At 47.5% G+C, this 21,330-nt stretch overlaps 1 pseudogene across 1 annotated transcript; it reads left to right on the forward strand.

Moving 5' to 3' along the window:
• Nucleotides 1-11,533: 11,533 nt before the first annotated feature.
• On the forward strand, nucleotides 11,534-14,378 carry Cux1-ps1 (cut-like homeobox 1, pseudogene 1; annotated as a pseudogene). The gene is given in 1 exon segment (NR_176814.1): nucleotides 11,534-14,378. The product of NR_176814.1 is annotated as a cut-like homeobox 1, pseudogene 1 (transcript).
• The last annotated feature ends 6,952 nt before the right edge of the window (nucleotides 14,379-21,330 follow it).

A 21,330-nucleotide genomic window follows, 5' to 3' on the forward strand; every position in this document is an offset into this window, starting at 1 on the left:
AGACTTCAACCTTCAAGGTCAAAAGAAGGTCACGTATCCTAACTCCCTTGCACCCACAGCTTAATCATCTAAAATTAAAAATCAATTCTTGCCTGAGACTCGTGAAGAGCCCGTAATTGCTTTAGAGCGCAGCGCCAAATACCCACACCCTCTCCCAACTTCCATTTCTTAGAGACGAGAGCGTCATTTTTCAAGTCCAAGGCGTTGTCAGGATGAGATTGCACAGTAACCTGGTAGAACAATCCGGTAAAGATGAAATCATTTTCACCATTATGTTTTTCGGGCAGAAATGAGGCCTCCCTTCAATGCTGCCCCCGAAGATGGAAAAAAAAAAACCAAAAAGTCATATGAGCCGTTTATTAGCAATATTTTTCCTTTAAAGATGAAACGCCCCACCGCACTGGCTAGGACCTCCGTTCTGCCGGCAAGCGGGCGTCGGCAGCTTGCTTCCGTTTCTGTCGAAAACTGGTCACCATCTCCTAGCCACGAGATTTTCTCTTTTTCCTCAATATCCTGTTCCACCACGGCTACAAACTGCGTGTCCGTGTGTCTGTGTGTCTATCTGCCTGGACGTTTGTGATAAGGACAGCTTTATCTTTCCAACCACCCACGGTTGTCACAAAAAAAAAAAAAAAAAAAAAAAACCTGATTCCCAGAGTTTTCATGAAATTGTAAAGCACCCATCAGGAAACTTTTAATTGTAAAGATCAGTTCTGAGACGGAAATGAAGTAATCTGTTAAAATAGGATTACAGGAGACAGGATCCTTGGCTGCTTTTCAATTTTACTCAACAGGCATGGAACTGCCCCCACCCTCCCCCTGCTGACTTTGTCTAGTCGTGGGCCCCAGCAAACACCCAGAGGCTGACAGGAGGTGCGAGCGTGTCTCTCAGTCATGTCTCCCAGCCAGCTCTGACACAGGTACACACCTACTTTGGCATATGGGCGTCTGGAACCTTAGTCCAGAGTCATCGATCCATCACCATTGGAGCAGAGTGGGTCGTTCAACCCCGTCACTGTGCCTCCAAAAGGAATGACATTCACCCCAAGTCTCCTAGCTCCCGTCCTAATCACCATTTAGAAAGTCTACAACATGACTTCTTTCAGACCAAGCCAACTTTTCTTTTAAGCCCTGAGCGTGTTTTGTGAGGCTGGCTAATTAGCCTGCCTATACCAGAAGTACTGGCTTTTTATTACCTTTAGAAAACAAAACCAGGTTTGAGGAAGTGTTGGATGTAAGCTGTCTCCAAAACTTCAGGAAGGGAACCCCCACCTTCTAAGCGCCCCCTCCTCCCCAGGAAGATTTGTCGTCTGGTTAGAAGGACCATTTAGATGATGAAAGGAACCAGTGGACAGCCCCTGATTTATAACCAGTGTGATTTTTTTTAATATCCACCAAATTAATATTTTTATGTCTGTTCCCCCATCAAGTTGCTTAGGTTTGAATTTCAAGTAGGGTAACCTGCCAAGATGGTGTAGTAAAATACGAACTGGACCATAAATCCCAGCGGGGCGAGAGAACGTAAGACAGATTGCTAACACCTTATAGAAAAAAAAAACGCACATTTAAACAAAAAAGCAGAAATTTGCTTTAAAGTATACTGAGCCCAGCGGGGACTGGAAGAGACCAAAGGAGGCTGGATATGGGACTGTTTTGACTTTCCAACGTTGCTTTGCTGAGGAACCCAACTTGCAGGAAACCATTGTGGCAGGTAACCCAGGCCCCATGGGTATTTCTTTCACCCAGAGGCGGTGACGACTCTCTAAGATGTGTGTTTAGAGAGAAGGCAGAAGTGTCCTCAAACAAGCTCCTTAACAGTAGGTCTCTCAGTCTCCCCTCTGCTGGAGTGACCACTTGCAGCTCATCAAAGTCTCCATTAGTGCCCGGCCAAGGGAAATAAACGCAGTTGGCAAGAAGGCTGAGCTGTAAGAAGAAGGCCATGTGTTTCCTTCCTGAGACTAAAATCATTTCCCGAGAGGAATAAAGAGCGTTTACAAACCTGGATGGATAGGACTTGGCAGGAACACGTTGATTGCTCTCCTACCGTCCCCGGGAACCAGTGGGAACAACGGAAGCCCTTATTGGCTTGGTTTTATAACAAGTTTACTATACCGGAGCATATCCAGTTAAGCAAATGTTCTTACAATCTAGCTTATTACTACAGCGATCTGGATAAACCACAGGTCAGATCATGTCCCTGAAACATAGTTGCTGCCTGGGAGAGGTCTGATAGAATTCACGCGATAGCTTATAAAACAGTCTCGAGTCCTGTCTGTCAACACCATCATACCAATCCTTCTGTGGTCAGCTGTCAATCCTTGACCAATGTTGCCTTTTCCTCTTATGACTGGTCAGTGCCTGGCTCTCAGGACCCGAGATGTACTCGTGGGAGCCGGCTCTAATGAGGGTCACCCCAGTGTCACAGTTCAGCAGGCACCATGTTTCACCGAGACACGTTTTCAAACCAACTCACCAGGTCCCACAACACTTTGCAAACACACCCTTAGACTTCCATTTCACTCACGCCAGGCTCAGAGGCGAAGTCATGGCCAAGGCTTTCGGAATCTGTGAGTGGCCCACAGGAAGGTACAGCTTCTAATCAAACGGTTGTTTAACAGACTGGCTAGACTTCAATCACGTGGATTCCACAATCTGCCGTTGTTTTGGCCCAAGGATGTATAAAGATTTTGCCAACCATGGACATGTAATTATAGCTATAATATCAAGAAAGATGGACATAGTTATAGTTCATACATAAATGCAGTAATACACAGACTCAGTAGTACAAAGCCACAGTGCCTACATTAGATAGAGTAAGACACAGACGCAGTAGTGTGGCTACTGTACGTACAGACTCAGTAATACACATTTTAAGAGTAAAGCTGATTTGTAACTTTAATATACTAACACTTCAACATTCTCCACCTTTTCAAAGAGGTCCTAGAAAAAAAAAAACAGAATTCTCCCAAAGTGAAAACACTTCTTTTTTCTAGAAAGGGAAGTGGTTGCATATGATTGAACGTTGTCTGCACATAATGCCCAGGAGATTTTTAATTTCTTGGATTGCTAGCTGCACTGTAGATATGCAGATAGATTTGGGAAATAGATACAGAAGTATTTTGGGGTGGAATAGCAGTATATCTACAACTTATCCCCCAACCTATTCAGCAAAGAAATCACACTTTCTCTCTCTCTCTCTCTCTCTCTCTCTCTCTCTCTCTCTCTCTCTCTCTCACACACACACACACACACACACACACACAGAGAGAGAGAGAGAGAGAGAGAGAGAGAGAGAGAGAGAGAGAGCAAATATCAAGGTATTTACCATCTGAGGAACGGTTCTTGCAGAAAATTTTATATAGATCTGAAATTATTTTTAGGTTGTTTTTTTAAGTCATCCCATTTAGGCATTTGGGGTCATTCTTGATTATTTGTTTATATTTTGTATTGTTCAGAATTCAACCCAGGGCCTTGCAAATACTTGCCAAATGTTCTACCACCGAGCCTGCCTCTTTTTGACCTTTTATTTTGGGGCCAGGGTCTCATTAAGTTGCCTAGGCAGGCCTTCAACTTGTGATCCTCCTGCCTCAGCTTCTGAAGTACATTGTTACGTTGTCACTCATTCAAAATAAAATTCTAACAGACTGTACTCGTAAGCAATTTGTAGTTTGCTTGCCAACATTGGTCTACAAAGAACTTGAAGTAGATTCCATTTAGGGTATCACTAAATCAGACCTTTAGATGTCTGTGTCTCAACCGGAGTAAGTCATGAAGCCAGAAAACTAGTAAGGAGTGGGGATGGGGGTGTCCAAGGGAAGGGATAGGGAATACTGGTGTATGAGGGGGGAGGGGAATAAGAGGGAAGATTGAGGCAGGAGGAGGGAAAGGCACCTGAATAAGGGTGAAGAGTTCGCTAACACCGAAGACCTTTGTAAATGCTAACTGGAAGCCTAGAACTATAGAAGTTTCCCAAAATATCTACAAAATCATGTATGAAAGGGGTTTAAATTGAGTTGCCCTCTTAACAGGGGACAATGCCTTCCCCAAACTCCAAGGACTTTCAGACCAAAGGCCCCGTGCCAGTTATAAGTTGCCTTAGTTGGGTTTGTTGGTCGATGGGGTGTCAGAGAGCCTCCCAAACATGACAGACTGTCACCATCGCTCTCAGTGACCATCCAGAACTCGATGGTAAGGCCCTATTGCTGAAGATACCACACACTTGGGTCATAGCACACGGAAAAATCGTTCTATCATGTGGAAGCCTCACCCCTACTTCACCCCTCCATAGAGACAGAAAGGTCATTGTCCACTACCTGCAGAGAAAACAATCGACAGACTTTTCTAGATCTGCAACCTTGCTGTAAACCTTGCAAACTACAATAAACACTGACCCGGAAAGATATGCCCACTGGCGCAATTCTGGCCCAAATACTATGATTTTAGCTAACCACTTTCTGACTAGAAGATATAACCCACGCCTGGTACCATTCTGGGTTAAAAACTCATGGCTGTTTAACTCATGGGGAGTCATTAGGAGAACTTAATACTATTATTCTGCAAGGACACATAGCAATAAACTGTCTCCAGCTTTAACTGCAAGGCTCAGAGATCCTTGCAAAAGAAGGGATAGGGAGATTGTAAGCACCAGAGGCAGTGGACATCCACAACTAAATAATATTTGCTGGCTCCGCAGTGCTGTTACATATGTGAACCGACGGTGCCTGTGACTGCAGACAGAAGACAAGGTCAGGAACCAGCCAGCCACGAAGCCACGCCCCCTAGCTGAGTAGCTATTGGCCATGCAACGAGGGGAGGGAATGTTCTTTTCACAGATACAAGCTCCTGTGGAGTGGATGGCCCTATATCCTTGCACCTACAGTCAGCACAAAGTAGACTCATTAGGTTTAAAAACAAAGCAAAAGTTGTGAGAGGAAAGTGGAGAGGGGAGAGTGAAAGCGTTGTGGGGAGAGACCGAGGAGGATTTGCTCCAAATGCATTCTATGCACGCATGAAACCCAAAGACCACAAGGCACAAGATCTATCTCACTGTGAACCCTCACTGTGAGGGAAAAAGAACTCAGGGGCAACGGGAGCTGGCTCTGGAGTACTTATGGAAACCCTTGGAAAAGGCTCTCGTGGGCTGTTGGGAGGGCCATCCTCACCCCATCAGACAAGCCCTTCCCTTCGGTAATGGAAACATCCCAAGCACACACCTTCCATGAGTCACATCTCATTTAGGCTGAAAGCCCGCTGACACTCATTATCCTAAACCTGCCTTTCAAGAGCTTTCTATTCAGTTTGAGCCAAACATGTGGGCCCCAGCCCTGCCCCAATACAGATCATACTTTCTTCTTTTTCTTTTGACCAGAAACGTCTTCCCGGTGCCGGAAACTGGTACAACTGCTTCAAAGCATGTGTTCCCTGAGCCCTTCAAAGGAAGTGGGGCCAGCTTTCGCACATTTGTTCACACATGCAGATGCACATGTGTACACATGTGTACACACACACACACACACACACACACACACTCAGTTCATAAAGTTAAACACACCACTGAACAGCCAAAGCTCACCTCTCAGTAAATATTGTCTCCTTTCTGGAACTTCCGGGGCTGTGGACAATGTCCTGTCATTGACCATGTGTGTATCTTGAACTGGCAATAAATTAAGGCACTAATCCTGAGGCCCGACAGCACCTGCAGAAGCAGAGAAGGACATCTCAACAGACGACATGTGTATAAATCACATTTATTTTCATAGCACATTTAAATAACATTTCAGCCTTGGGGATTTTCCATCAAGTAATGAAGCATTGCCCAATGAGAGTGTGCAACGTCACTCTAATCTGCACAGCCCTTAGCAGCTCGGGAATAAGGCCCGTGATTTATACGGGTGTCAGCAGTGGCACCAGGGGCTTCCTTTCCTTTGGACAAGACATTGCTGTGCATTGGATTAGAAGTGAGATTTATCTGCAAACTAAACAAAGAAAGGCCTCCCCATTTTCTCCCTTAATCACACCCAACAAGACATCAAGTATTCACACACATGCACTGGCCCATACATACTTCCCTCCACACCTACACACACACATGCACACACATGCACACGCAGCACAGACAAGTTTGTTACAAGCTAGGAGAGAGAGCCGACCCCATAAAATACGGTCCTCTGCAGCTTGGTGAAGACCTGCTTTAGGCAGTCCCCTGTCTCAGCTGGCAATCCCCTGTGGTGCTCAGGCCTTGTAAGTGTGACATCAACCTGGGGCCAGGCTTGGGTACTTGAGATCTGACATACACAGGAAGGATACAAATCAAATGGCTCCCACACATGGAAAGATGGGGGTGCAATTCCAACTCACCTGCCACTTTATATCTTACTTGGAGGGAAAATCTGAGGCCACCCTCAGGGTGATGTGGCAGTTACACTCCTTGTTCAGGGGACTGAAAAGCATTCTGTTTGGAAGCCCTAGAAATTCTCAAGCTTCATATCTTTCTGCACCTTCTTTCTCCCCCTTTTGCTGGCCTCGTTCCTATCATTCTTTCCTCCCTCCCTCCCTTCCTCCCTCCCTCCCTTCCTGTTTTCCTTCTTTTTAAATAGTTTATTTTTACTTTATGTGTATTGGTACTTTGCCTGCACGTATGTCTGTGTGAAGTCAGGTCCCTGGACCTGGAATTATAGTCAAGGATGAGTCACCATGTGGTTGTTGGGAATTGAACCTGGGTCCTCTAGAAGAGCAGCCAGTGCTCTTAATCACTGAGCCATCTCTCTACTCCCCTCTCCTGTTTTCTTTCTTTTCCCTCCCCTCCTGTTTCCTTTCTTTTTTTTTATTTTTTTAGGTTTCTTTATTTTATGTATATGAGTACACTGTAGCTGTCTTCAGACACACCAGAAGAGGGAACCAGATCCTATTATAGATGATTGTGAGCCACCATGTGGTTGATGGGAATTGAACTCAGAATGTCTGGAAGAGCAGTCATTGCTCTTAACCACTGAGCCATCATCTCTCCAGTCCTCCTGTTTCCTTTCTTTTCCACTTGCTTCCCTTCCTCTCTTGCTGGCCATTCACTCCATCAAATATATATATATATATATATATATATATATATATATATATATATATATATATATATATACACCCATATATGCTTATGTGCTCTATCTGCATTGCATGTCAGAAAAGGGCATCAGAATCGATGATACCACCACGTGGTTGCTGGGAATTGAACTCAGGGCCTCTAGAGGAGCAGCCAGTGCTCATAACCGCTGAGTCATCTCTCCAGCCCCCTCCATTTATGTTTTAACTTGAAGCCACCGCCCTCCTGTATACGTGTAGGCTGCTGTTGGCGTCAGCTATGCACAAACCACACCTGAGTTCAGGGCATCCACAGCTAACAAAGTCAGCCCCTGTGAACCTCTGGGTATGGGACAGCTCAAGCCGCAACTGCCAACCTGTTCAGTGCGTCCCATCCACACTGAGGCTCACACCGTTTGGGGGCTTTAGAAGTAGCAAAATTCACTCCACTGCTGTGCGTGATCGCAGTTGGACTTCACACAACCCTGTGTGCCCAGAGAAATCTTACATACGTGAACAGCAGTCCTCCTGCTGGGACAATGGTTCTTGCATTGAGGCCCTTACCACTTGCCTCAGGATTACTGGGGAAACCAAAATCAGAGCATCGTGATTTGCTGCTGACAGCCATCCTGTGGCCATCCATGACTGGATAGTGGGTAGCTGGTGGCAAGGCTGTTGACTAGTCAGTACCACTGGGATCCAGGTCAGGATTCCTGGCCACTACCTGGACATTTCTAAATGAGGCTATGTCCCAGACACGTATGTTCCATTCTGATGTCAAAGAATGCGCTTTTTATTTTTATTTCAGAAAAAGTGAAGGATTCTGTTGGTCACATGCTTACTACCTAGGCAAAGATGGCTTTGAACTTTAAATCCTCCTGCCTCCACTTCCACGGAGCTAGGATTACAGGTGTGTGTCACCAGCAGTGTTTTATATGGTGTTGAGGATCAAGCCCAGGGCCTCACACATGTGAGGCAAGCACTCTGTCAACTGCACTTTGCCCCAGCCCTAAGGGTGGACTTTCTGTTGGGCTAAATATGACTTTCATGGAGGGGGAGACTCTGGTGTTACCTATCAAATCTTCCCCACGTCTGAAGGGAGAGTGGGGACCTTTCCACATTTAGGTTAAGATCACAAATTTGGCTTGAAGAATTACCAGCCCAGATTTCCCTTTGAAGTCAGTGGTCACATCAAAGGATGTCCCTGGCAATCTCCTGTGCCTGGATATAAATATTCCCGTCTCTCGTCTTTTTAACTCCTCGAGCTCGTTCTGAAGTTGTACAATAGCCGGATGTGGCACAAGGAGAAACTCTAAGTTTACAAAGATGACTGCCCCAAATTAACAGTTTAAGAGGTGGAAGGGGCAGGTAAAGAAATTAAGAAAGCAGCATTGCCTAGTGGGACGGCTGGAGAGGGTCAGCCTGGACTAAAAAAAGGACTGCCACCTGTGGGGGTGGCTGCAGCCTGCTGCTATATGCTCTTGTCCCAGCTTAATTATTAATAGGCAGCCTTTTGCCCTCGCAACTGTCCCAGTTTGGATGTTGAATTACATAGCCACCCTACCTAGGAACTATTTTAAAAAAAAATCCAGTTGAAATAGGTTTTGTTCTTTTAAAGGATTCACAAACAACCTAAAAATGGGAAAGAGATAAAGGAGGAGGAGAAGAGGAGGAGGAGGGGGAAGAGAAGGAGGAGAAGAAGAAGGAAAAGAAGAGGGAGAAGGAGGGAAAGAAGAGAGGAGGAGGAAAGGAGAAGGGAGGAGAAGGGAGGAGGAAGGGGAGGAGGGGGAGGAAGGGGGAGGGGGAGGAGGAGAAGCTATGCACTCAGTTCAGTTGCTCAGACACAGAAGGCTCAGCAAGATTGTATCAGTTTTGTTCATGAAGTTCTAATTATGAGCCAATAATGTGGACTAGAACTAATTTTATTATAACCACCAGTCTACAACAAAACACATGCAGAATGCAATTTGTTGAGTCACGAGGCTCAGGTGCCGATTAACTCCAGTGCTCTGGTGCCTGGGAGGAAGGTCCACGGCCTCCACTTCCATTCCAGGGGGGGGGGGTGCGGCTTCTAAAGAGAATGCTACCCCAGATTCCCAGCAGTGCGAGTGAGGGTCAGGCCCACAGTGACAGGCAGAGTCACATCATTCTTCCTGCACGGCATGGCACAGGTGTCCCACAGACAGGGGAGTGTGACCAGATGCCCCCTTGTCAAGGACTTCTGGCTTCTATGGAAGAATGGCAGTGGGGTGGGTCTTCTCTAGTCTTGCCCCTGCACTCCTGGCAGGTCTGCCACCCCCTTGAAGGTACAGGGTCTGTTTTTGGTTTTTGGGTTTTGGTTTCTTTTTTTTTAAAATAATTTGTTTATTTCCATTCTTGTGTGCATTGGTGTTTTGACTGCATGCATGTCTGTGGAAAGGTGTCAGATCTTGAAGTTACAGACAGTTGCCAACTGACATGTGGGTGCTGGAATTTGAACGTGGGTCCTCTGGAAGAGCAATCAGTGCGCTCAACCGCTGAACCATTTCTGCAGCCTGACGGTGTAGAGTTTTAACCACCTTCATTGTAACGAAATCGTACAGCCAGGGCCTACCTTCCCAGCACACAGTCAGAGAACTCATAATATGCTATCTCTACCTTCCCAGCACCACTGTGTCCCCCAGGACGTGGTTCAGTGCCCCGACCCCACTGCAGCCATTTCTGACCTGTCTTCATCACAGAATCACACAGGGAGTGGAAAATAGTTCTTCCCACCCTGCTGACCCTGTCCCTGCAATGCCCTTGCTGCCCTCAGGGCAGATTCTAGTCCCCACTCCCTTCTACAGGGGCCTCCTAGGGCAGCAATGATGCTCTTCTCTGTAAATCCTTGACCAGCATCCCTGAAAGACAAAATAAATACTGCGCTGGGTACGTATTAAATTCTTGCTGGATACATATGTGTGTATACACACACGCATTGCAATCTGATATTTAAAACTGTGATGAAAACACATGGCATAAATGTATATCAAATTTAATATTTTTTTAATGTGCAGGTGACTAATGTGAAATATATTCACTTTGTTATGCAAATTGTTCGCTAAATCATTTTCATCTGGCACAACCTACAGCAAGATATGCTTACCTGCTGAGGAATCATTATCTCACTTAAATCTCATACTGTTGGTGGGAGGGATAATTATTATTCTCATCTTGAGACAAGATAATAAATATCTATTTCAAGGTCGCATGACAAACAGTCCGCGGCCATATTTGCGACTCATAAATCTTTGCAATTTTTCCAATAAGTAAAAATCGAATAAGATTGAAGGTTTATAAAAACCACCGATCCTTCTATAACCTTCTGTCTGGCTTTCATTTTTTTAAAGGCGCTCGTGGAAGCTGAGAGATGAATCCTTGGGTAACGTGCTTGCTCGGCAAGCCTAAGAACCCCAGTTCAGACCCCAGCAACCGTGTCAAAAGCCGCCCGTTGGAGGTAAGTGGAGGATCCTGGGACTCTAACCCTGGGGTTTTAGGAAAGAAAGACCCAACGGTCTCATGGAAGCAAGCCTTGCTATTTCTTGGCTGAGCGAAATCAAGACATGAGGAAGTTAGATCTGGGAGGGGCGGGGCTTACTGTCCGATGCTGTAAAAGATCCTCAGCGTGGGTGCCTATCATCCCTTTCTCTGCTGGTTCACTTGTGTGCCAACCGAACTTTGCATAAAGTTGGGTCGGCCCGCAGGTGCCTCTGTGTTCACGGAGCCTGGCAGGACCCGCGTTCTAGTCCCACCCCCAGCGCGAAGCCCTCCTTTGTTTCACCTCTTATAGCTGACACAGTGCAGGACTCGCCTCTCTATGGAAGCCAAGCACAGGGATAACCTGCACAGACTCAGAATGCTCTATCTGTGGCATAAAGGAAAAAAATGGAAAATTTGACTCCCATGATGCCAGCCAGCGTTCGCTGCGATGCCTGGCCCCAGTACTGGGCAGTAGCCCAAAGTCTGCACACAGCGACGAAGTCCAACTTTCTCTTGATTTTTCACGAAGAAGTTTTCAGAGTAACAAAGGGAGAAAATAAAACTCATTAGACTTTTCTGTTTAATCATAAAATGGGTGCAGGCACTTTACTCCACGGAGATTCCTGCTGCAACACTTGACCGCTGCACAGAAGGCAGAGTGGTCTTCTTTTTATCACCTCGGGCATATGGTTGATTCCGTGACACTGGCCTCTATGCAGAGCATTTTTATTGCCGAATCTATTCCTCTGACCACCTAAAACCGCCCAGTTTTAAAACATAGGCCTAGAGTGGAAACCTACACCCCTCTACGGGCCTCAGCTCAGACCTCAGCCTCTTCAGAACTGTACTTCTCTTTGCAGCTGGTGTACTGAGATGGTCTGCTGCCTGCTGTGTGAGCCCTTAGGCTTGTTTGATGTCAGAAGGAAATAGATCGCTGGAAGACACTGTAAAAGAACTAAATTGTACTCCATCTCAATATGTCTCAAGATGGCGGCCAATGTGGGATCGATGTTTCAATATTGGAAGCGCTTTGATTTACAGCAGCTGCAGAGAGAACTTGATGCCACCGCAACAGTATTGGCAAACAGGCAAGATGAGAGCGAACAGTCCAGAAAGCGGCTCATTGAGCAGAGCCGAGAATTCAAGAAGAACACTCCAGAGGATTTACGCAAGCAGGTAGCACCACTGCTCAAGAGCTTCCAAGGGGAGATTGATGCACTGAGTAAAAGGAGCAAAGAAGCAGAAGCAGCCTTCTTGACTGTGTACAAGAGACTAATTGATGTTCCAGATCCCGTACCAGCCCTGGACCTCGGGCAACAGCTGGAAATAAAAGTGCAGCGTCTACACGACATTGAAACAGAGAACCAGAAACTTAGGGAAACACTAGAAGAGTACAACAAGGAGTTTGCTGAAGTGAAAAACCAAGAGGTTACGGTAAATGCACTTAAGGAGAAAATCCGAGAATACGAGCAGACCCTGAAGAGTCAGGCCGAGACCACCGCTCTGGAGAAGGAGCAGAAGCTACAAAATGATTTTGCAGAGAAGGAGAGAAAGCTGCAAGAGACACAGATGTCCACCACCTCAAAGCTGGAGGAAGCTGAGCACAAACTCCAGACTCTGCAAACAGCCCTGGAAAAAACTCGAACAGAATTATTTGACCTGAAAACCAAATACGATGAAGAAACCACTGCAAAGGCCGACGAGATCGAGATGATCATGACTGACCTTGAACGAGCCAACCAGAGGGCAGAGGTGGCACAGAGAGAGGCAGAGACTTTAAGGGAACAGCTTTCATCGGCCAACCACTCTCTCCAACTGGCCTCGCAGATCCAGAAGGCTCCAGATGTGGCCATAGAGGTGCTGACCCGATCCAGCCTGGAAGTAGAGTTGGCTGCCAAAGAGCGGGAGATTGCCCAGCTGGTGGAAGATGTGCAGCGACTCCAGGCCAGCCTCACCAAGCTGCGTGAGAATTCCGCCAGCCAGATCTCACAGCTGGAGCAGCAGCTGAACGCCAAGAATAGCACACTCAAACAACTGGAAGAAAAACTCAAAGGCCAGGCTGACTATGAAGATGTGAAGAAAGAGTTGACCACTCTGAAGTCCATGGAGTTTGCACCATCGGAGGGAGCAGGGACACAGGACTCAACCAAGCCCCTGGAGGTTTTACTCCTGGAGAAGAACCGCTCGCTGCAGTCCGAGAATGCCACGCTGCGCATCTCCAACAGTGACCTGAGCGGGCGCTGTGCGGAGCTGCAGATCCATCTCACTGAGGCCACAGCCAAGGCCGTTGAGCAGAAGGAGCTGATCGCTCGCTTGGAGCAGGACCTCAGCACCATCCAGTCCATCCAACGCCCTGATGCTGAGGGAGCTTCCGAGCAAGGCCTAGAGAAGATTCCAGAGCCCATCAAGGAGGCCACAGCTCTGTTTTATGGACCCTCAGTGTCATCCAGTGGGACCCTCCCAGAAGGTCAGGTGGACTCCCTACTTTCCATCATCTCCAGCCAAAGGGAACGTTTCCGCACCCGGAACCAAGAGCTGGAGGCTGAGAGCCGTATGGCCCAGCACACCATCCAGGCCCTGCAGAGCGAGCTGGACAGCCTGCGTGCCGACAACATCAAGCTTTTTGAGAAGATCAAGTTCTTGCAGAGTTACCCTGGCCGGGGTATCGGCAGTGACGACACGGAGCTGCGGTACTCCTCCCAGTACGAGGAACGCCTGGACCCTTTCTCCTCCTTCAGCAAGAGGGAGCGGCAGAGAAAATACCTGGGCCTGAGCCCCTGGGACAAGGCCACACTTGGCATGGGGCATCTGATTCTCTCCAACAAAATGGCCCGCACCATTGGCTTCTTCTACACCTTGTTCCTGCACTGTCTGGTCTTTCTGGTACTGTACAAGCTGGCATGGAGTGAGAGCGTGGAGAGAGACTGTGCTGCCACCTGCGCCAAGAAGTTCGCCGATCATCTGCACAAATTCCATGAGAGTGACAATGGAGCAGCAGCTGGCGACTTATGGCAGTGACCCCCAGGCTCACCGGAGATGTATTGGCTGCTACCCCGTCCCTTGCTTGATCAGCTGCTTCTAATGACATAGCCTTCCCCTTCCCCCCACAAAAAAATCCCCCACGGATTTGTCTCTGTCCTCATCCAACAGCTGCCGGAAGCCCAGAGCCTCTAGAACCCCTTTCAAAGGTTGTCACAACCCCATTGGAGCCCCAAGGTTCAAACAACCCCTAGCAACCAGCTAGGGTGGACTCCCTGAGTCTCTGCCCTCGGTCTAGTCACCTGACCTGGGCTCCACCCACATCAGAACCTCTAGCCCTGGTGGCAGAGCTTTCTGACTGTGATACATATTGTCAGCACCCACTCCGGCATTCCTATAGGCTCTCGTAGGACCCTGCCACATAATAAAATAGGTGGGAGTCTTCTGGGCCCCAGCTTCTCATCCGCCCTCTTCCCCGGCAGGGCGGGAGGTGGCTTTGATACAACCCTAACCACAGTCTCCAAGTCAGGGAGCCCCAGAGGGCGGGATGGTTTCCACTACCCCTTCCCTGCACCCAGTCCATGATTTGAGTTCTGCTTGCTTCTTTGGCAAAATATTTTGGTTTCTAGAAGAGGAAGTCTCTCCAATGAGGCCCCTGTGCCTCAGGCACCACAGACATGGTCCCAGAGGCCCCAGCAAAACTTGTCCTGGGCCATGATAGCAAGGCCAACTCTCAGGACCTCAGATCTTCCTCCGCTGGATTTGATCTTTTTCTTCAGCTTCGCATGAAATAAAGAATCATTGCAGCCACAAAAAAAAAAAAAAAAAAAAAAAAAAAAAAAAAAGAACTAAATTGTACCAGGACGCTCCATGTATTACTCAGCATTCTGACGCTATAACAAAATACCGAGGCAATGAATGTGTAAAGAGAAGAAATATTTATTGACTCGTAGTTATGAAGGTTCCAGTCTATGATTGGGTGGCCCCATTGTTTGGGCCTCTGTTTAGTGTCTCATGACAGAAATATGTTACAGCAAAGCTGGTCATCTCAGAATGTAGGGTCATGTCACTGGTGTGTGGTGTGTGGTGTGTGTGGTGTGTGTGTGTGTGTGGTGTGTGTGTGTGTGTGGTGTGTGTGGTGTGTGTGTGTGGTGTGTGATGTGTGTGTATGGTGTGTGTGTGGTGTGTTGGTGTGTGGTGTGTGTGTGGTGTGTGTGTATGGGTGTGTGTGTAGTGTGTTGGTGTGTGGTGTGTGTGTATGGGTGTGTGTGTGTGGTGTGTGTGTGGTGTGTGTGTATGGGTGTGTGTGTGTGGTGTGTGTGTGTGGTGTGTGTGTATGGGTGTGTGTGTGGTGTGTTGGTGTGTGGTGTGTGTGTGTATGGGTTGTGTGGTGTATGTGTGGTGTGTGTGGTGTGTGTGTGTGGTGTGTGTGTGTATGGGTGTGTGTGTGGTGTGTGTGTATGGGTGTGTGTGTGGTGTGTGTGTGTATGGGTGTGTGTGTGGTGTGTGTGTGTATGGGTGTGTGTGGTGTGTGTGTATGGGTTGTGTGGTGTATGTGTGGTGTGTGTGGTGTGTGTGTGTGGTGTGTGTGTGTATGGGTGTGTGTGTGGTGTGTGTGTGTGTGGTGTGTGTGTGTATGGGTGTGTGTGTGGTGTGTGTGTGTATGGGTGTGTGTGTGGTGTGTGTGTATGGGTGTGTGTGGTGTGTGTGTGGTATATGTGTGTGTGGTGTATGTGTGTGTGTATGTGGTGTGTGTGTGGTGTGTGTGTGTGGTGTGTGTGTATGGGTGTGTGGTGTATGTGTGTGTGTTTGTGGTGTGTGTGTGGTGTGTTGGTGTGTGTGTGGTGTATGTGTGGTGTGTGTGGTGTGTTGGTGTGTGGTGTGTGTGGTGTATGTGTGTTGGTGTGTGGTGTGTGTGTATGGGTGTGTGTGTGTGGTGTGTTGGTGTGTGGTGTGTGTGATGTATGTGTGGTGTGTGGTTTGTGTGTGGTGTGCATGTCTGTGGTGTGTTGGTGTGTGGTGTGTGTGTATGGGTGTGTTGGTGTGTGGTGTGTGTGTATGGGTGTGTGTGTGTGGTGTGTGTGTATGGGTGTGTGTGTATGGGTGTGTGTGTGTGATGTGATGTGTATGGGTTGTGTGGCGTATGTGCGGTGTGTGTGTGTGTATGGGTGTGTGTGTGGTGTATGTGTGTGTGGTGTATGTGTGTGTGTATGGTGTGTGTGTGGTGTGTTGGTGTGTGGTGTGTGTGTGTGGTGTGTGTGTATGTGTATGTGTGTGTGTATGTGGTGTGTGTGTGGTGTGTTGGTGTGTGGTGTGTGTGTGGTGTGTGTGTGTATGGGTGTGTGTGGTGTGTGTGTGTATGGGTGTGTGTGGTGTGTGTGTGTGGTGTATGTGTGTGTGGTGTGTGTGTGTATGTGGTGTGTGTGTGGTGTATTGGTGTGTGGTGTGTGTGGTGTATGTGTGGTGTGTGGTTTGTGTGTGGTGTGCGTGTGTGTGGTGTGTGTGTGTGTGTGGTGTTGGGTTTATGGATGGCTGATCACTGGTCTTTTGTTTTCATATTTGTATAAAAGTAAATCTTTTCGTACTGCATGTGAGGAGAGTTTCAGTCTTCATTTTATGAAAACACATGTACATCATAATTACAGCTACCTACAGCTTCTGCTGTGCACAGAAAAGCATTGTGTGGTTTTAATGAGGGAAATGTTACTGGGGGCTTGCTTTTAATTTAAAATAATTTATTCATTTTAATTTTATGTGTATTTTGCCTGCATGTGTCAAGTGCATGCAATGCCCATGGCGGCCAGAAGAGGGCATCAGATCACACAGAGGCCAGAGGAGGGCAAAGGATCCTCTGGAACTGGGATTACAGATAGTGATGAGCTGCCGTGTGTGTGTGTGTGTGTGTGTGTGTGTGTGTGTGTGTGTGTGTGTGTGTGTGTGTGTGTGTGTGTGTGTGTGTGCTGGGAATCAAACCCACACTCCATGGAAGAGCAACCAGTGCCTTTAACCACTGAGCCACCCTTCCAGCTCTGCTTTTGGTTTGGAGACAGAGCGTTGTGTAACTCAGACTGACCTCAAATTCACCATGTAGCAAGGGCTGGCTTTGAATTTCTGATCCTTCGGCCTCTGGCTCCTGAGTGCTGGGATTCCAGGCATGTGTCACCATGCCCAAATTATCTGCTAGAGATCAAATTCGGGGAATCTGTGCGCTCTAGGCAAGCATTCTACTGAGTCACATCCTTACTTCTGGAAGGTTCTTCTTAAATCTTAAATGCAATAATCAATAATAACTCCCACAGAGAGCAGGGGGAAAGCTCTGTGGAGGGTCTGTCTTGTGACTCACAGAGAAGTCACTGCCCCACTGTTTTCCCCCTGAGTGAACAGACACGGAGTCAGAGAAACGAGTTCCAATCCGGGGCTTTCCAACCTCTCAGCCTGTCTTTCAGCCATGTCTTTGCCCATCTACCACTATTCAAATGGGCTTCCCTAAACGGGGATCAGGCTGGACACACGGAGCTATGGGAAAGATTCCTCCGGCTTTTAGCTTCCTTCACTGAACCTAGGTGTGGCAGACACACGCCAGACCGTTCTCTGACCTTCCCTTCACAATGACCATTTCCCTGCACCCACCTGTGAGCCCTGCCTTACAGGACGCTTCCAGCCTAGAAGCCCATGCTGTAGTCACATAAGAACACAGAGCCAAGCAAGGTATTTTTTATAATGAAATCCCTTACAAGGACTCCCCGCTTATGGGAAGTAACTGCCTCAGCTCCTTTGTCATGCACACCCTCCAAGCCTTCCCCAGTCTCATAAAGAAGAGATTGTCGTGTCCGTCTTACAGGAGAAAGGACTGAGGCTCAGAGAAGTCAGAAAGCATGCCTGAGGTTAGCATCGTCCAAACAGAGCTTTGTCTGAGGACAGGACAGTGTCCAACGCTCTGTCCTCTTCCCTGATACACAAGCTCTTTATCTCCCTGTTCCTGGAAAGCCAGGAGAGGGAATTTGAGACTCATCTCACTGATAATCTGGTGTCAGTTCCAGCTGGTACCCGGGGTGGGGGTGGGGGGGACGGGGAGTTGGGGGTGGTGGGAGAGCGGGGTAGGGCATAGGCTGCTGCTCATGCCTCTCTCCCCCCTAACTCCTTGGAACACTCCTGGGCTCTTTGTAGGACCCTCTAGAGGCTTGCCCCTGCTTGCCCACACTCCCGTGCTGTGCCGGCTCTTTGCTCTGTACCACTCTACCGCTATAATGTCCTCCGCCCCCCTTGCCTCCTCTGCCGCCGCAGCCCTCCAAAGTCATGGCTGCTGGGGAAGTCTCCCCTCCTTCCTCGAAGCCTGGGTGCTTCCTCTTATATTACATTTGCTCCGTAGAGTGAGTCCTGCCAATGTGAGTTCGTCAGAGGTCCGGAGCTCCCGAAGGGCATGGATAACGTTCGGCCCTTTAAAAATAAAACCTGTCAATTGCACTAAATTGACTGTCATCATCATAGAAGGGTGTGGAAGGAGGAATTACTTCCCCCCTCTTAAATAATTTTAAGAGCAATTTTAGTGACAGTGTTTAGCAATCAGAGTACTGCCGTTAGGATTATTGTGTATTTATCTGATCTATTTATTCTCACAAAATAGACTGGCTCTGTATATCTTTTATTTAAATGAATGGGTCTCAGCCAAAAAAAAAAATAAGAATGGCTTAATTATTACATGTGACAATAAATCTCTAAAATTAAAATTAAAACTGTCTTCTGTTAGACCGATTTATAAAGAATATCTTTATGGACAAAAGAAACTGCTTAATAATCTGCCTTGTAAAAAATAATTTTTTAAAGCCATTAATATTTTTTTGAGGTGAAAAGGCTTCTTTCTAATGTAATACTGCTTTCAGTTTAAATCTTATGCTAGCGTTGATGTACAATTACTTTCACATTGTGGTAGTGTGCCAGTTGAAAAGGGGGAGGGAGGAAGAGAGAGAGGGAGGGAGGAAGGGAGGGAGGTTGATGCAGCAAGTAAGGACTTTCCCCTCTAAATGAACCTAGCTCAGGCTCATAAATAAGTCAAGATTATGCTAATGACTAGGGCGGAACACAATTCACAATTCAGGCCTTAACAATTCCATAAAACAGACACCAGGGGGCACTACAGGACCACGTTTTGCAATTTCAGGCGCCATTTTTTTCCTCCTCAAATTGGACAACCATTTCTTGAAGAAAAACCAACAAATAAAAACGAACCAAGACAAAATAAGAATTGTTAACCTTCTGAGCACCAGACATTATTTTGTTTATTGTTTTCGATATCCCATTATTACAAAGTTTAACCAAGAAGGCTTGCAAGGTTGTTTGAAAAGACAATGTGCTTAGAGACAGTTTGTCTTCCTCTTTATGTTGCTTTGTGTCGAACATGACGTGTGTGTGTGTGTGTGTGTGTGTGTGTGTGTGTGTGTGTGTACGTTGTGTGTTGTTTACTAGGGGAGAAACCATTTAGGAAACATCACATTTATTCTGCCGTGCTTCCCCCATATAGCCTCAATGTTTCCAGCATTATCTTAATTGTTATTACCCAGGTAACAGCTTTCATTCATCCATCGCCTAACCCAATCGGTAAATATTTGTGGGAGCCCTTCATGGCAGCCGCTCTGCCAGACTGGATACACCCCATGCCCAGGATCTCAAACAGTCCTAGGAGTCAATTCTCTTTACCCTTTCAGTACCAAAATCTGTAAGTACAAAAAAGATTTTTAAAACAGATTATTTCTGTTTATTGTCTCTAGTAAAAGCCAGTAAAATCACTGCTTTCTATATGTGATACAGATATATGATGATTCGCTGGAGCTAAGTGACTGGATTTCTATTGATCAGAGAAAATGGATGCTGTGGGCTGGGGGATTTTGCTTTTCTTTTCCAAATCCCATGTTCATCAAAGCACATAACTGAAATTTCGCAAGGCACTGAGAAAACTAAAGCCTTTCTTGCTGTCTCGCTGAAGTTGGTCTCTGGACCCAGCTGGGCAATGCTGGCACCCACGGCTGGTCAAGACAGGACAAAGGGAGTGTTCCCGCCTTCCTCCCCGCCAGCCCCAGTGGCTCCCACAAGGAAGCATGCACCGTCACCTGGGCACTGGAGTCTATTGTTTCATCTCACGGTCACAGTGACCCCATGAAAGAGCCCCATTTCTCACAGAACAACCGGAGGCTTAATTCTTAGCCCAGGATCACACAACAACATCCAAACCCAAGTCCTCTGGCCTCTGAAGATCAAAAGACCTGAATTGCCTAAGATCAGCTCCATGTTCGGGTCAGCAATGCAAATGGCTGACCCACCTACAAATGGCTGACCCATCTCTATGCGTGCCCAAGCCCAACCCATCTTCTTCCTGTGCCATAGCAGGATGAGAGGCCAGCCTCTCTCCAGGTGAGCGTTGGATGCAACAAAGGCTTCGAGCCAAAGGAATGTGAGCAGGCCAGCCTGTCACCTGCAAGGTCCTCTATCCGTGTCACCAGAATGCAGAGACCCAGCGGCAAGCAAGCCCTTGGGTCCATAGGGGCCACAGCATGGAAGGCACCAGGTACCCCTGAGTTGCTGTGTGAGAGGTGCCCTATCAGGGCACTGACAAACTCCACGAGGAGGTCCACGAGGAGGTCCATGAGCAAGGTGTGACTTCAACTGTGCTAAGCCACTGTGATTGGCGGGGACATTACTAGTCAGCGCTCACTAAGAAACATAATAAGAAGACTATGGTTTCCATGAAAACAGAAATGGAGATGTGACCTTTAGTATCTTGGAGTCTCACCTGGTTCTCGGCAGTAATAGACTCCTTGGGGTTGGGACGTGTCAAAGCCAGGGTGTCCTCTTCACTGAGCAAACCTTGGGATCCTGCGACATTCTTTGTTCCCCACTGCAGCCCCCACCCTCACCACTCAGATTTACAGGTAGGACCAAGCTGTCCCTGCCTAGAGGCTCCTTGTCCACAGTTTTACCCATCCAACCCCCGCCCCCTACCACGATGCCTCTCCCGTGTGTTCTAGACAGCTCTAAGCAGACACACACTGCCTTAACCTCAGCAGCACCGCAGTGAGGGAGGAAAATGGCGTGGGCAGCCTCTGGGGCTCTGTCCAGCTGGCTACAACCTCCCCACCCCACTTCTGCCCACCTAGTGGCCTTCGTGGGAACTTAGACACAGAAAATTCTTCCACCAAGAGAGGGGCTGAGGACAGACCTAGATCTTGAGGAATTTATCAGGAAGAAAAGAGAAAGGCTTGGTTCTTTGGAAAGTACTGACTTCTGAACGATCCCCCCTTGATCTCTGTAAAGTGTCATTCTTAAGAAGCACAGATGGTAAATTCGTCTTCTGCGGCTCAGGTGTTAACTCAGAAATGACGGGGGTGCCCTCACAGGAAGTAAAGATGAACAGCAACACAGACCCTGAACCACTAGAGAAAAGAATTTGTGTGCTATGTCGTTTTCTGTACGGAAACTGACTTCGCCCCCTTCCGGCTTGCCAAGGCACTTCAGGGAAAAGCTGTATCTGTCAGCTCACAAGTGCCATGTCCTTGGGGGTTGGAGCCTGACCTCCATACCTCCCTGTCTGTGGCCTCACAGTGCCCTAGCAGGGGATTGTGAATCACACACACAGTATTTTTAGGAATAAACAGAACAAAACAGACAGTAGGGGTTGAAATTGTGTGTGTGTGTGTGTGTGTGTGTGTGTGCTGTGTGCTGTGTGTGTGTGCTGTGTGCTGTGTGTGTGTATGTGTGTGTGTGTGTGTGTGTGTGTGTGTGTGTGTGCGC

Source organism: Rattus norvegicus, chromosome 4 (assembly GCF_021556685.1).
Source record: "Rattus norvegicus strain SHRSP/BbbUtx chromosome 4, alternate assembly SHRSP_T2T, whole genome shotgun sequence".
NCBI classification, from domain to species: Eukaryota; Metazoa; Chordata; class Mammalia; order Rodentia; family Muridae; genus Rattus; species Rattus norvegicus.